This window comes from Copadichromis virginalis, linkage group LG13 (assembly GCF_057382275.1).
Source record: "Copadichromis virginalis isolate Kocher_CV1m ecotype Utaka linkage group LG13, C_Virginalis_male_GT1.1, whole genome shotgun sequence".
In the NCBI taxonomy this organism is placed as follows: domain Eukaryota; kingdom Metazoa; phylum Chordata; class Actinopteri; order Cichliformes; family Cichlidae; genus Copadichromis; species Copadichromis virginalis.
In genome coordinates this window covers 28,157,061-28,171,387 of record NC_140630.1, presented here as the reverse complement: position 1 = coordinate 28,171,387, position 14,327 = coordinate 28,157,061, and the positions used below count along the sequence as shown (strand labels likewise).

The 14,327-nt window shown below is 49.3% G+C and overlaps 1 pseudogene; it reads left to right on the top strand.

Annotated features, from left to right (window-relative positions):
• Positions 1-1,231: 1,231 nt before the first annotated feature.
• On the top strand, positions 1,232-3,034 carry LOC146695883 (uncharacterized; annotated as a pseudogene).
• Positions 3,035-14,327: the final 11,293 nt, after the last annotated feature.

Sequence of the window (14,327 nt, the reverse complement as noted above, 5' to 3'; positions counted from 1 at the left end):
AGAACCCATTCACTGGAACACTATATGCCCTTTTGAATTGAGGTGAAAATGTACAGCATGTCTTTTGAAGCACAAAGTACTGTACTTGATACACTGACACTACATAGCTATAGTAAGCTATTTTGTAAATCTGCCTATGATTACGATTATATGTGTGGTGGGCATTATGCATAATGTGTATAATAATCCATAGGTCAGAGTAAGGGCATGTACTGCTTCATCCTCCTTTAGAATCCAAATAGTTACAGATTTTTTCCCCTTTTGTATACTCTTTGGTTCATTAAAAACTGTGAAGTGGTGTACTGAATGCAGAATATTTCTACATCTCAGTAAACAGCTGACACCAAGCCATACACTGTGTATGGAAATGCAGTTAGAGAGCTGTTTCAGAATTCGAACTCAGCAACTAGAGTTAAATATCTGACATCCCAGTACCTTTTTTGGCCCCAACAAATCAAGTTGTACAAAAAATTTGCTGTGTTGTTATTCTGTGCATATTACCACATATTGAAAACTCTAATGTAGACCTTTTTCATCATCCAAGACACAGTGAAAGCAATAGCAGCCAAAACTGTATGTCTCCATTTATATAAAATGCTCTCAGATTTGCTAACTGACGTGTTCACTTTCTGTTAGCATAAACGCTGTTGTCTAGTAAGCTAAATGAAAAAACAAAGCAGAAGGCTATGCTACTTCCTTTACTGATATGCCTCTGCTCCTAGTCCCTGATTTTTAAATACTTTAGTATCTACACAAGAAATGAACCCATGACTATATAATAATAGGTCCTCAGTTCAGTTTTGCCTTCAGTCTATCACTAATCAGTGATAATTGTCAGGGTCCTGGGTCTGAGCGACCCAGGATCCCTGAGCAGTTATGAATTATATTATTAGTATTATTATATGTATTTTGGTGTTGCTTCCCTTCTCTGTGCTTGTGTGTGTATATATATATATATATGTGTATATATATATATATATATATATGGGTGTGTGGCTGAGCACCTGTTTATAGGCAGCGTCAGGCCTGGAGGGTGTGGTCCTGCAAGGGGACTGGCCACACCCGAAGCCACACACCTGCTGCTGATCAGGCTTCGTCGGGGGAGCTACTTAAGAGAGTCTTGGAGCTCCCACCGACGCGGGATCATTCCATGAGACTCCACGTTAGTCTTCTGCTTAGTTAAAGTCTGAGTGTATGCCTACTGGAATTAAGCGTCTTGACGGCTGCTGTTATGGACAGGGTTTACAGACTCTGTGAGTTATGGTGGGAGAAGCCCGCGGAAGGTTTGCGTCGCGCCGTGGAGAGGCGGCTGCAGGAGACGCTTTTTAAATTTCCCTGGCTGGTTGACGACCTTAATCCTGTCATCTTGGACTTCTTACTTTCCACCCTCCACCTCCACTCTCCTCCTCAGGCTGCTCACCGGCCCGGACAGCTGGTGGATTCACAGCCTGAGACGCCGGCCCCGACGTCTACACGAAAACGACGTTCGCGCCGCCGGCGTTCCTCACCGCAGCCACATCCACGGACATCTCAAGAGCCGGCTGTGGTGAGTAGTACGGACAATTTTCCATTTCCCTCACCATCTGTGTTTGTGTCTGCAGTGGACGAGCTGACGACGCAGGTAACATCACCTTGGTCAGAGATCGCTACACCACCCGCTGCTTCACCATCTGCAGCTGTAACTCCGCCACCGTTTCGTCTGCCTGCAGCCACCATCCTGATTTCTTTTTCACTGCCAGCTGCGGAGCCCTGCGAGCCAGAGCTGGAGGGGCCCGCACCGCCAGCTGAGGAGCTCAGCGAGCTGGAGGGGCCCGCACCGCCAGCTGAGGAGCTCAGCGAGCTGGAGGGGCCCGCACCGCCAGCTGAGGAGCTCAGCGAGCCGGAGGAGCTCAGCGAGTCGGAGGAGCTCAGCAAGCAGGAGGAGCTCAGCGAGCCGGAGGAGCCCGCACCGCCAGCTGAGGAGCTCAGCGAGCTGGAGGAGCCCGCACCGCCAGCTGAGGAGCTCGGCGAGCTGGAGGAGCCCGCACCGCCAGCTGAGGAGCTCGGCGAGCTGGAGGAGCCCGCACCGCCAGCTGAGGAACTCAGCGAGCCGGAACAGCTCAGCGTGCCGGAGGAGCTAGGCGAGCTGGTGGAGCTCAGTAAGCCGGAGGGGCCCGCACCGCCAGCTGAGGGGCTCAGCGAGCCGGAGGAGCCCGCACCGCCAGCTGAGGGGCTAAGCGAGCCGGAGCAGCTCAGCGAGCCGGAGCGGGAGCAGTTCGGCGAGCCGGGGCAGCTCGGCGTGCCGGAGGAGCTCGGCGTGCCGGTGGAGCTAGTCGAGCCGGAGGAGCTCGGCGAGCCTGTGGAGCCCGCGCTGCCACCGGAGGAGCTCGGAGGTCCGGGGAGACCCGCTCGGCCTGAACTGGAGGTCAGCAAGTCTGACGGATCATCACGTCTAGCGCGCCCTCCACGCCAGCTACGCCCAGCGCGTCTGCGTCAGCGACCGGCGCGTCATCGACCGGCGTGTCATCGGCCATGTACCATACCTCGCCGTTGTTCACCGGAGCTGCGCCGCCGCCACTGGATTCGGGGCAGGCCGCCGGAGGGGCAGCAGCGCCGCCACCGCCACTGGATCCCGGGCAGGCCGCCTGGGGAGTAGCGCCGCCGCCGTCGGGCCCGGGGCAGGCCGCCGGAGGAGCAGCAGCGCCGCCACCGCCACTGGGGAGCAGCGCCGCCGTTACTGGACCCGGGACTCGCCACCGGAGGGGCAGCTGTGCCGCCGCCACTGGAGCTGTGGCAGGCCCCCGGAACTGTTTTGCTGCTGCTGCCGGACCCGTGGCCGTCTGCCGGCGCGGCAATGTCGCCGCCTTTGGACTCGAGGTAGGCCCCCTGAACTCTTTTGTTATGTTGATGGGCCGCCTGGGACTGTTTTGTGGCGTTTTTTCTTTTTGTTGCTCCGCTGCTGGATGCGCGGTCGGACTCTGGGACTGTGACCTTGGGGGGGTTGTTTTCTTTGGTTGTTTTTGCTTGTTTTGGTTCTGGCCCTCCGTCCTGGTTCCCCCCCGCCGCCCGCCCTGGGTTGGTTGTGCTGTTTTGGTTTTGGGGTCGTCGGGAGCCGACCCTTAGAGGGGGGTACTGTCAGGGTCCTGGGTCTGAGTGACCCAGGATCCCTGAGCAGTTATGAATTATATTATTAGTATTATTATATGTATTTTGGTGTTGCTTCCTGTGACAAAGTGGGTGAGAAGACCATTTGTCTACATTCTTAGTTAACATTCTTGTTTTGATTTAACCATATTTCACATGTAATCTGCAATAGGCAAACATCTACTATCCCGGGTTTGTTTATGTTCTGCACTTTTACAGATTATATAATATAACATCTTGGTTTAAATCAATTCATGCAAGTTTGTTAAGTTAACATGTTATTTATTTCAACTGTTAATTTGTATTGTTTGAACTTACCTTTACCTACCTGTCTTCCAGAAGCAAAAGGATGAAATGTAGTTCTACTTCCTGCTTTATACCTTCTGGGTTCATCTGAGGTCACAGGAAGAGACCAAGGGCAGGAGGGGAAGAATTCTTATAATTTAATAAAGTTGATTTTAAAGGGTTTATAAAGAAATAGATTTAATGTTGTGATATGTATTGATTACACCAGAGTTTATGTTGCCAGTCAAGAGGAGTAGTAGAGGATGAATATAATCATGTTCATCTCACCTACCTACTGAATGGAATAGTCCAGAGGAGAAAGTGTTTGATTAAGGGGACTATTTAAGCAGACGAACTCAGGTGTTTCAGAAGAAGGGTTCAGGTCAGTGTAGCTGTGTGCAGTTTGACCTTAATTTCCGTTGATTTAAGTTCAGTTATGTTTATTTGAATTGAGTTTATTATAGAGTTGAGTTTCTTATTTGTTTCTTTGTAAATATTCTTGGGCCACAGAATGGTGAATAAATCACTTGCTACACTGGACAGCATCAGTCTCCTGCACTTCTTTGACCGCTTAAGTCGAGTCCTACCACATTTGGTGGCAGCAGTGGGATTCCAGGCCAATTAAGGAGTGGAGAAGATGTCTACCCGAGCAAAGAGAGGGCATGTTCCAGAATGTGAAGCAGATGATTTACAAGATGGCAGCGACCAACAAGGGGCAATAAGTGGCCATATTTCTGGTCAAGAGAATGTGGCTGAATTGTCCAAACTTTTGCAAACTCTGATGCAACAGCAGGCTGAACGCGATGCTAAACTGGAGCAAGAGCACAAGCGCCAGGATGATAGATGGAGGCAAATCCGGCATCAGTTTGCCCAGCTTCAACAGCAGATGCAGCATGGCAATCTAGAGCATCAGTTACTTGAAGTACAAGCATCTACATCGGCTTCTTCGAGAGCACCTACTCCAGAACCATCTGCCAGCACACAAGAATCAAATAGGCTTGACTTGGAGCCGGCACATCAACGCAGTGAGGCACAGCTTTCAACACTGGTGAGACATTCAGGCTGGAAGGGGCCAAAAATGCAACCTTACAATGAAGGTGAGGACATTGAACATTATTTAATCACCTTTGAAAGAATTGCTCATGCTTGCCAGTGGCCGCGAGATGAGTGGGCTCTTCACCTAGCACCACTGCTAGCTGGTAAAGCACGTTCCGCTTATGTAGCCATGGATATTGATGACACTATGGACTATGCAAAAGTAAAGTGTGCTGTCTTGCAGAAATATGAAATAAGTGTTGACACCTATCGAATGAGGTTTCGTTCTAGTACCTTTGGAGCAGAGGAAACACCAAGGGAGCTGCAGGTCCGCCTAAAGGAGTTGTACATCAAGTGGATGAATCCTGAAACAAAGACAAAGGATCAAATCGGAGACGCCATCATGGAACAGTTTCTCAAGGTTTTGAATCCTGATCTTCGGACGTGGGTTAAGGAACGTAACCCAAAGACTTCCAAGGAAGCAGCAGAACTGGCTGAAGCTTTCTTAGCAGCTCGTCGACCATCAAAAGACTTCACACCAGTTAAGTCAAATTCCAACGTGCCATTCAACAAGTTAGGTGGTGGCCCTGACTTGAAAGTTAAGCACACAAGACAGAACTGGTATAACTCAGATCCTGCCAGATCTGAGACAAAAAATAAAACCAATAAAGCATGTCATTTGTGTGGTCAGATAGGTCATCTTAAAGCTCAGTGTACAAAGATGTCTGTTAGTAAAAATTACATGTGTTCTGCTAGACAAACTGAAGTCAGTGAGAATCACAAAAATGAAATTGAATGTCAGCAACGTGAGCCATCAATTGGGGTATTTGTTGAAGACAAACCCTGTGTAGCTCTGTTAGATTCAGGAAGTAATCGCTCTCTGGTTAGACAAGACAGTCTTCCCAGGGATGTGATCTTTTCAGGAGCAACAGTGGATGTGTGCTGTATTCATGGTGATAAGGTATCATACCCAGTTGCTGAAGTTGCAATTGAAGTAGAAGGCCAGTGTTACACTCTTTCAGTGGGAGTGCTGCAAACGCTGCCTTATCAAGTGGTGTTGGGCCGTGATCTCCCAATACTCACAGAGCTAATAGCCAAGCATCCCTGTCAGACTGAAACCGTTGAAAGTTTGTTAGCGGTCACAAGGTCAAAAGCTAAGGAGCTACAGGTTAATGCTTTGGGTTGGGATGAATTGCCTTTTGCAAATGAGGATGCCCCATTGGACGAGTCTAGCACTCGTTCTAAACCAAAAAAGAGCAAGAGACAGAGAAGACATGAAAAGGTGAAGGGAACAAGAGTAGCTGAACACATTTTAGATCCTTTAAAGACAGTCTCTCCCCAGTGCTAGTCAGGTTGCTAGGCTTCAGAAAGAGGATCTAACACTTAAACCATTGTTCTCTAAATGTGTTCCAGAGTCAACTACAGTTGAGGGAAGGCAGGAAGTGTTTGTGGTTAAGGGAGATTTGTTGCATCGCCGTAGCAAGATTGGTGACCAGTTGGTGATCCCCCAGAGTTTGAGATCTACCATTTTGAAAATGAGTCATTCCATTCCCTGGGCAGGACATTTGGGACAATCTAAAACATTTTCTAGAATGATTCCCAGATTTTACTGGCCCCAACAGTTCAGTGATACGGTACAATACTGTAAAGCTTGCCCACAGTGCCAGTTAACAGCTCCAGGCAGGAAAGCAGATAGAGCTCCGCTTATCAGTATGCCCATCATTGATACACCCTTTTCACGCATTGCCATGGACATTGTTGGCCCACTAGAACAGAGTAAAGCAGGTCATAAGTACATACTTGTAGTTTGTGACTATGCCACAAAATATCCTGAAGCCTTCCCCCTGAAGAAAATAAAGGCTCGTCAGATTGTTAACTGCCTGATTCAGTTGTTTTCCAGAGTAGGTATCCCAAAAGAAATCATCACAGATCAGGGGACCAATTTCACTTCTAAGATGCTTAAAGAAGTATATAGTTTGTTAGGGATCCAGGGTGTCAAGACCAGTCCCTATCACCCACAGACTGATGGCCTTGTGGAGCGATTTAACAAGACCTTAAAATCAATGCTCAGGAAATTTGTGAATGAAACAGGGTCAGATTGGGACCAATGGCTCCCATTTTTGTTATTTGCCTACCGAGAGGTTCCACAAAGTTCTACTGGGTTTTCACCATTCCAGCTACTTTATGGGCATCGTGTCAGAGGTCCAATGGATGTTCTGAAAGAAGCTTGGGAGGGTTCGATGTCAGAGCGGAGGTTTAGTGAACTCTCACATGTCCTCAAAATGAGAGACAAGCTAGAACATTTCCAAGAACTTGCTAATAACAATCTGGCCCATGCGCAACAGCGGCAAAAACAAAGATATGATAAAGTGTCAAGAAGAAGAGTCTTCCGTGAGGGACAGAAAGTTCTTCTACTTTTGCCAACTTCTGAGAGCAGTCTTCTTGCAAAGTGGCAGGGGCCATATGAAATCACAAAGAAGACAGGCCCAGTCACATATGAGCTTCATTTACCAAACCGTCGAAAGAATCATCAAGTGTTCCACGTCAATCTTTTGAAAGAGTGGACTGACCAGCCACAGGACTCAACATCCATGTGGGCACGTACAGTTGTGGATGAGGAAGAGCCTCAGGAGCAGTACTTCCCTTCTTCAGCTGTCAAAACTGTGTTTCCAGATTTAAACCATTTGCCTTTGGAAAGACGTCAGGAGGTGCAATCACTTATGACCAAAGAACTCTTCAGTCTAAAGCCAGGTCGTACACACCTCATTGAACACAAAATCACTTTGCATTCTCCAGACCAACGGCCAATTAGAGATACCACTTGCCGTATCCCAGCTAAGCTATTGCCTGAGTTGAAAAGTGAGCTGGAGGAGATGCTGGCTGCAGGAATCATTGAGCCATCACACAGTGAGTGGTGTAGCCCTGTTGTGCTTGTACCAAAGAAAGATGATCCTAAGCTTAGATTTTGTGTAAACTTTTCTAAGTTAAATTCTGTGTCTGCTTTTGATCCTTATCCAATGCCGAGGGTTGATGAACTAATTGATCGTTTGGGAAATGCTAAATTTCTGACTACCCTTGACCTCTGTAAAGGTTATTGGCAGGTTCCCTTGACAGACTCATCTAAGGACTTAACAACATTCAGAGTGCCGAGTGGACTGTTTAGATTCACAGTGATGCCCTTTGGTTTGCATGGAGCACCAGCTACATTCCAAAGGTTGGTGGATCGAGTGTTGAAGGGTGCAGAACAATATGCAGCTGCCTACATTGATGACATTGTTGTTTATAGTGGTACATGGGAAGATCATCTGAAACATCTTGCTGATGTGTTTCGACGTATCGCAAATGCTGGACTTGTCATAAATGCCAAGAAATGTCACATCGCCAAGCCCGAGGTGCAGTACCTGGGTTATGTAATAGGGGGTGGAGGCATTCGCCCTCAGGTTGGAAAAGTGGATGCAGTTGCTGCAGCACTCTTGCCAAACACAAAGAAAAGGTTGAGATCATTTTTGGGATTAGTAGGTTGGTATCGTCGACTAATTCCAAATTTTTCCTCAAGAGCAGCTTTATTGACTGACATGACAAGTAAATCTAGTCCTACAAGGATCAGGTGGACGAAAGATGCTGAGGATGCATTTAATGATTTGAAAGACTGTTTGTGTCAGAAACCTGTTTTGCAGTGTCCAGATTTTAACCTTCCATTCACAGTACAAACAGATGCCTCTGAGGTGGGTCTGGGAGCTGTTTTACTGCAAGGAGAGGAAGGGCAGCAGTTGCCTGTCCAGTACATCAGTCGAAAACTTTTTCCAAGGGAAATGAGGTATTCGACCATTGAAAAGGAGGCATTGGCGATTAAATGGGCTCTAGACACCTTGCGATATTATCTTGTTGGGAAAGAGTTTGTTCTTGAGACTGATCATCGTGCTTTGCAATGGATTCATAATATGAAAGACACTAATGCCAGGATAACAAGATGGTATTTATCTCTCCAGCCTTTTCGTTTCCAGGTCCAGTATAGACCTGGACATAAGAATGTCATTGCTGATTTCCTGTCCCGTGACTCAGAGGAGTAACGGTCTTAAGGGGGGGGAGTGTGACAAAGTGGGTGAGAAGACCATTTGTCTACATTCTTAGTTAACATTCTTGTTTTGATTTAACCATATTTCACATGTAATCTGCAATAGGCAAACATCTACTATCCCGGGTTTGTTTATGTTCTGCACTTTTACAGATTATATAATATAACATCTTGGTTTAAATCAATTCATGCAAGTTTGTTAAGTTAACATGTTATTTATTTCAACTGTTAATTTGTATTGTTTGAACTTACCTTTACCTACCTGTCTTCCAGAAGCAAAAGGATGAAATGTAGTTCTACTTCCTGCTTTATACCTTCTGGGTTCATCTGAGGTCACAGGAAGAGACCAAGGGCAGGAGGGGAAGAATTCTTATAATTTAATAAAGTTGATTTTAAAGGGTTTATAAAGAAATAGATTTAATGTTGTGATATGTATTGATTACACCAGAGTTTATGTTGCCAGTCAAGAGGAGTAGTAGAGGATGAATATAATCATGTTCATCTCACCTACCTACTGAATGGAATAGTCCAGAGGAGAAAGTGTTTGATTAAGGGGACTATTTAAGCAGACGAACTCAGGTGTTTCAGAAGAAGGGTTCAGGTCAGTGTAGCTGTGTGCAGTTTGACCTTAATTTCCGTTGATTTAAGTTCAGTTATGTTTATTTGAATTGAGTTTATTATAGAGTTGAGTTTCTTATTTGTTTCTTTGTAAATATTCTTGGGCCACAGAATGGTGAATAAATCACTTGCTACACTGGACAGCATCAGTCTCCTGCACTTCTTTGACCGCTTAAGTCGAGTCCTACCACACTTCCCTTCTCTGTGCTTGTGTGTGTGTGTGTGTATATATATATATGTATATATATATATATGTGTGTGTGGCTGAGCACCTGTTTATAGGCGGCGTCAGGCCTGGAGGGTGTGGTCCTGCAAGGGGACTGGCCACACCCGAAGCCACACACCTGCTGCTGATCAGGCTTCGTCGGGGGAGCTACTTAAGAGAGTCTTGGAGCTCCCACCGACGCGGGATCATTCCATGAGACTCCACGTTAGTCTTCTGCTTAGTTAAAGTCTGAGTGTATGCCTACTGGAATTAAGTGTCTTGACGGCTGCCTCTGTCATTTTCCCCTCAGGAGGAGCGTGGAACATCGGAGGGCAGCAGGCACGGGGTGTGTGTGCACACACGAGAGTGGAGAACACGGAGCACGGACTTTTTGGGAAGACACGACACGGGAGTCACGGGAGAGCACGGGGATTTACTGTTATTGTTTCCATCACTGTAAATAAACGCACTGTTTATACACAGAGTACCGCGCCTGGGTCCTCCTTCCCCACTCCTTCCACGGTGTGCCATGCCGCACCGTGACAATAATTATGATTCAGGGTTCTCAAGTAGCCCTCTCATCTTAGCCATGGTAGGAGAATTTCTTTACATACTCTTCTCAACAAGACCTGCAAAAACTTTTATCCATCCAAAATATTAGAAGTTTTAATTAAAGCAAATGTATTAAAACAAACAGTGGTTTGGTTTATGACATAATACACACAAAACCTAATGACTCATAACATCAGCAACATTTTATGTTTTATGCTAATTAGCAAATGCTAGTTTGCTAACACGCTCAACCGAGGTTGTGCATTTTGTTATGGTTGGGACATGTCAGGACAGGATGTGATATTTTGGAATCCTATAAAATAAGCTACCGGCATGGCTATGACTTTGAGTTTGATTAAAGCATAACTTGCAGTTTGTGCCACTCATGGAGTCATGGAAAACTCTGAAAGACTCCAAATATCTTTTCTGTTAAATTGCATACACCTTCATAGAACAGTCTGTTGGAGTAATAAGTTTAAGTGAACTTAAATAAGGTTAATGTCATGATCCTGGGTCCTTTTGACCCAGCGTTTTGTGTTTTCTCTTCGATTTTGGTTCTGTTCTCTAATTGGTGTTTACCCTGTTCCCCCCCGTGTGTTCCTGTTTTATTGTGAAGGTCTGCGTCTTATGTGAGTGTTTTCAGTTTGCCTCCCTGGTCTCATCATGTTAATCACTCCCAGCTGTGTCTCCCACCTGTGTGTAATCTCCCTGTGTTCTCTGAGTGTATTTAAGTTGTATTTTCTGTCTTGGTAATCGCTGGTTCGTCTGTGTTGTTTCCCCTCGCTCTCCCTGTATGTATTTCTCCGGACCTCCCTGCATCCTCATTCTGGTTTGTCTTATTAGTTTACCCAGTTTAGGTTTCCGGTTTCATGTTTTGTCGCCACCGCTGTTTGTACTCACACCCCTGTAAATAAACACTCATCTGCACCAGAGCTGCCGCATTTTGGGTCCTATTTCATATTCCACACGGCTTGCCCCGGCAAACCGTGACAGTACGAACCAGCCACCATGGACCCAGCGGCAGTGAATCCGTCCGAGGAGCTCCAGGACGACATTGCGTACAATGTGGAGATTCTCCTCAGGCTATGGCTGGAGAACCCTCCAGAGGAGCTTCGTCGTGCCGTGGAAAGTCGGCTACAACGGCTCTTTTCTGGCCTGCCATGGCTTCTGCAGTCGCTTCCTCCGACCATGCAGGCTTTTCTCCGGCTCACACCGCACCTTCTCTCAGCCACTCCTGCCTCGCTGCCCGACTCGCCGGATGTGATCTTGCCCGGCCCGTCGGAGCCGTCTGCGGGGAGGAAACGCCAATCGCGCCGCAAGCGCGCCACCCCACAGCCGGACGTTCGGGCTTCTAAATCGCCGGCTGTGGTGAGTGAGGACTCTTTTTCATTTTCGGACTGCATGACTGTTCATTCAGGGGCTGCGTTTTGTGTGGCGGATGTCAACGCGAGCTGCTTATCGCCTGTGCAGCTACCGTCAGCTCGGTTAGCTCCCCCGCAGCCACTCTCAGCTCGGTTAGCTCCCCCGCAGCCACTCTCAGCTCGGTTAGCTCCCCCGCAGCCAGTGCTCCTCTCAGCTCAGTCTCCTGTGCCTCCTTCAGTTCAGTCTCCAGTGTCCCCTTCAGTTCAGTCTCCAGTGTCCCCTTCAGTTCAGTCTCCAGTGCCACCCTCAGTTCAGTCTCCAGTGCCACCCTCAGTTCAGTCTCCAGTGCCACCCTCAGTTCAGTCTCCAGTGCCGCCTGTAGCGCAGGCCCCAGTAGCTCCAGTGCCGCCTGTAGCGCAGGCCCCAGTAGCTCCAGTATCACCGGTTTCACTCATTCACTCCATGCAGGGAGAAAGTCTAATTTCACCTCAAGGTGCTTTTCATGGTTCAGCCGCCATTGGCACAGTTTGCCGCTCCAGGGCTTCCCCAGAGGCTAGGTCTCAGTCCCCGGCTGATTCTGGACCCCTGAAGTTTATGCAGCCACCTGAGAACTGCACCATGTCAGCGTTGCCTGGGCAGAGCCAGTGCTCAGTGCATCGCCAGTTGCCTTCGTGTTTGCCAGAGGACTCCATGACTGCTGGCTTAGTGGTGACTTCTGCTGGAGGGTCCGTAGGACCGCTCCGGCCTTCGTCTCTAGTCTCCGCTGGGGGGTCCGAGGGACCGCTCCGGCCTTCGTCTCCTGTCTCCGCTGGAGGGTCCGAGGGGCCCGTTCAGCCTCCTGCCTCCGCTGGAGGGTCCGAGGGGCCCGTTCAGCCCGTCCAGCCGCCTGCTGTAGCTCCATCATCATCCTCGCCTGCTGCAGCTCCAGGGCCTTCAGCCTCGCCTGGCCCAGCCTCCGTGTCTTCAGCCTCGCCTGGCCCGGCCTCCGTGTCTTCAGCCTTGCCTGGTCCAGCCTCAGAGCCTTCAGCCTCGCCTGGTCCAGCCTCAGAGCCTTCAGCCTCGCCTGGTCCAGCCTCAGAGCCTTCAGCCTCGCCTGGTCCAGCCTCAGAGCCTTCAGCCTCGCCTGGTCCGGCCTCTGCCTGTGCTTCGCCTGGTCCGGCCTCTGCCTGTGCTTCGCCTGGTCCGGCCTCTGCCTGTGCTTCGCCTGGTCCGGCCTCTGCAGCCTCGCCTGGTCCGGATCGCCATCGCCTGAGTCGCCGCTGTTGCCTTCCGCACGGCCGGCCCCCGGACCCTCTTCGCCTGAGTGGCCGCCGTTGCCTTCCGCACGGCCGGCCCCCGGACCGCCATTGCCTGAGTGGCCGCCGTTGCCTTCCGCACGGCCGGCCCCCGGACCGCCATCGCCTGAGTGGCCGCCGTTGCCTTCCGCACGGCCGGCCCCCCGAACTGTGTCCACGTCGCCGCCGTTGCCGTCCGCACGGCCGGCCCCCCCGAACTGTGCCCACGTCGCCGCCGTTGCCGTCCGCACGGCCGGCCCCCCCGAACTGTGCCCACGTCGCCGCCGTTGCCGTCCGCACGGTCGGCCCCCCGAACTGTGTCCACGTCGCCGCCGTTGCCGTCCGCACGGCCGGCCCCCCCGAACTGTGCCCACGTCGCTGCCGTTGCCGTCCGCACGGTCGGCCCCCCGAACTGTGTCCACGTCGCCGCCGTTGCCGTCCGCACGGTCGGCCCCCCGAACTGTGTCCACGTCGCCGCCGTTGCCGTCCGCACGGTCGGCCCCCCCGAACTGTGTCCACGTCGCCGCCGTTGCCGTCCGCACGGTCGGCCCCCCGAACTGTGTCCACGTCGCCGCCGTTGCCGTCCGCACGGTCGGCCCCCTGAACTGTTTTGGACTCCTGTGCTGTCGGCCCCCTGAACTCTTCTGTTTTGGACTCTGTTTTTTCCTGTGTTCTGGTGTGCTTCGTTTCTTTTGGTTTTGGACTCGTTTTTTGTTTTTGTCTTTTGGCCTTCTGGTGCTCCGGTTTTGTTTTGCTTCGAGCCCTCCTTCCTGGGCCCCCGCCGCCCGCCCTGGTCGGGTTGTTTTCTGTTTTTTCTGGCTGTCTGGGGCCAGCCTTTGTGTTTTCTCTTCGCGATTTTGGTTCTGTTCTCTAATTGGTGTTTACCCTGTCCCCCCCCCCCCCCCCCCCCGTGTGTTCCTGTTTTATTGTGAAGGTCTGCGTCTTATGTGAGTGTTTTCAGTTTGCCTCCCTGGTCTCGTCATGTTAATCACTCCCAGCTGTGTCTCCCACCTGTGTGTAATCTCCCTGTGTTCTCTGAGTGTATTTAAGTTGTATTTTCTGTCTTGGTAATCGCTGGTTCGTCTGTGTTGTTTCCCCTCGCTCTCCCTGTATGTATTTCTCCGGACCTCCCTGCATCCTCATTCTGGTTTGTCTTATTAGTTTACCCAGTTTAGGTTTCCGGTTTCATGTTTTGTCGCCACCGCTGTTTGTACTCACACCCCTGTAAATAAACACTCATCTGCACCAGAGCTGCCGCATTTTGGGTCCTATTTCATATTCCACACGGCTTGCCCCGGCAAACCGTGACAGTTAATGTTAGTTAATTGTAATGTAATCGTATTTTAATTGCATTTGTACTAGGCAAACAACCAATTTAGCTCTTAAAATTGGGCATGAGCTGCATCACCAAAAAACAAAGAGGAAATGAGACTATTAATTGTTAGGAACAGTGATCTACTCAAGCTCACAACTTTGGTCCTTTTCCTTTTTGTATTATAGGAAAATATCCTACAAAGGCAATATCTGGCATATTTGGAACACTTAGAAAAAGAAGATTTTCTGTCCCTCAAAGTTGGTGTAGACATGAAAACTTTTATCTTTATAACAAAGTTAAGTTTCTTTCTTTCTTAAATCTAAATTTAGCTTCGAGAAATTAAACCATGACGGAGTTAAATTTATCATCTTTTTAATTGGATGTGTCATCTCCAACAGGCAGGAAAAGTGGAGGATCCATTAAGTGGGCTGCAATACAAAAGAGTCATTGATTCATTTGTCTTCCTTCATCACTTTGAAGACC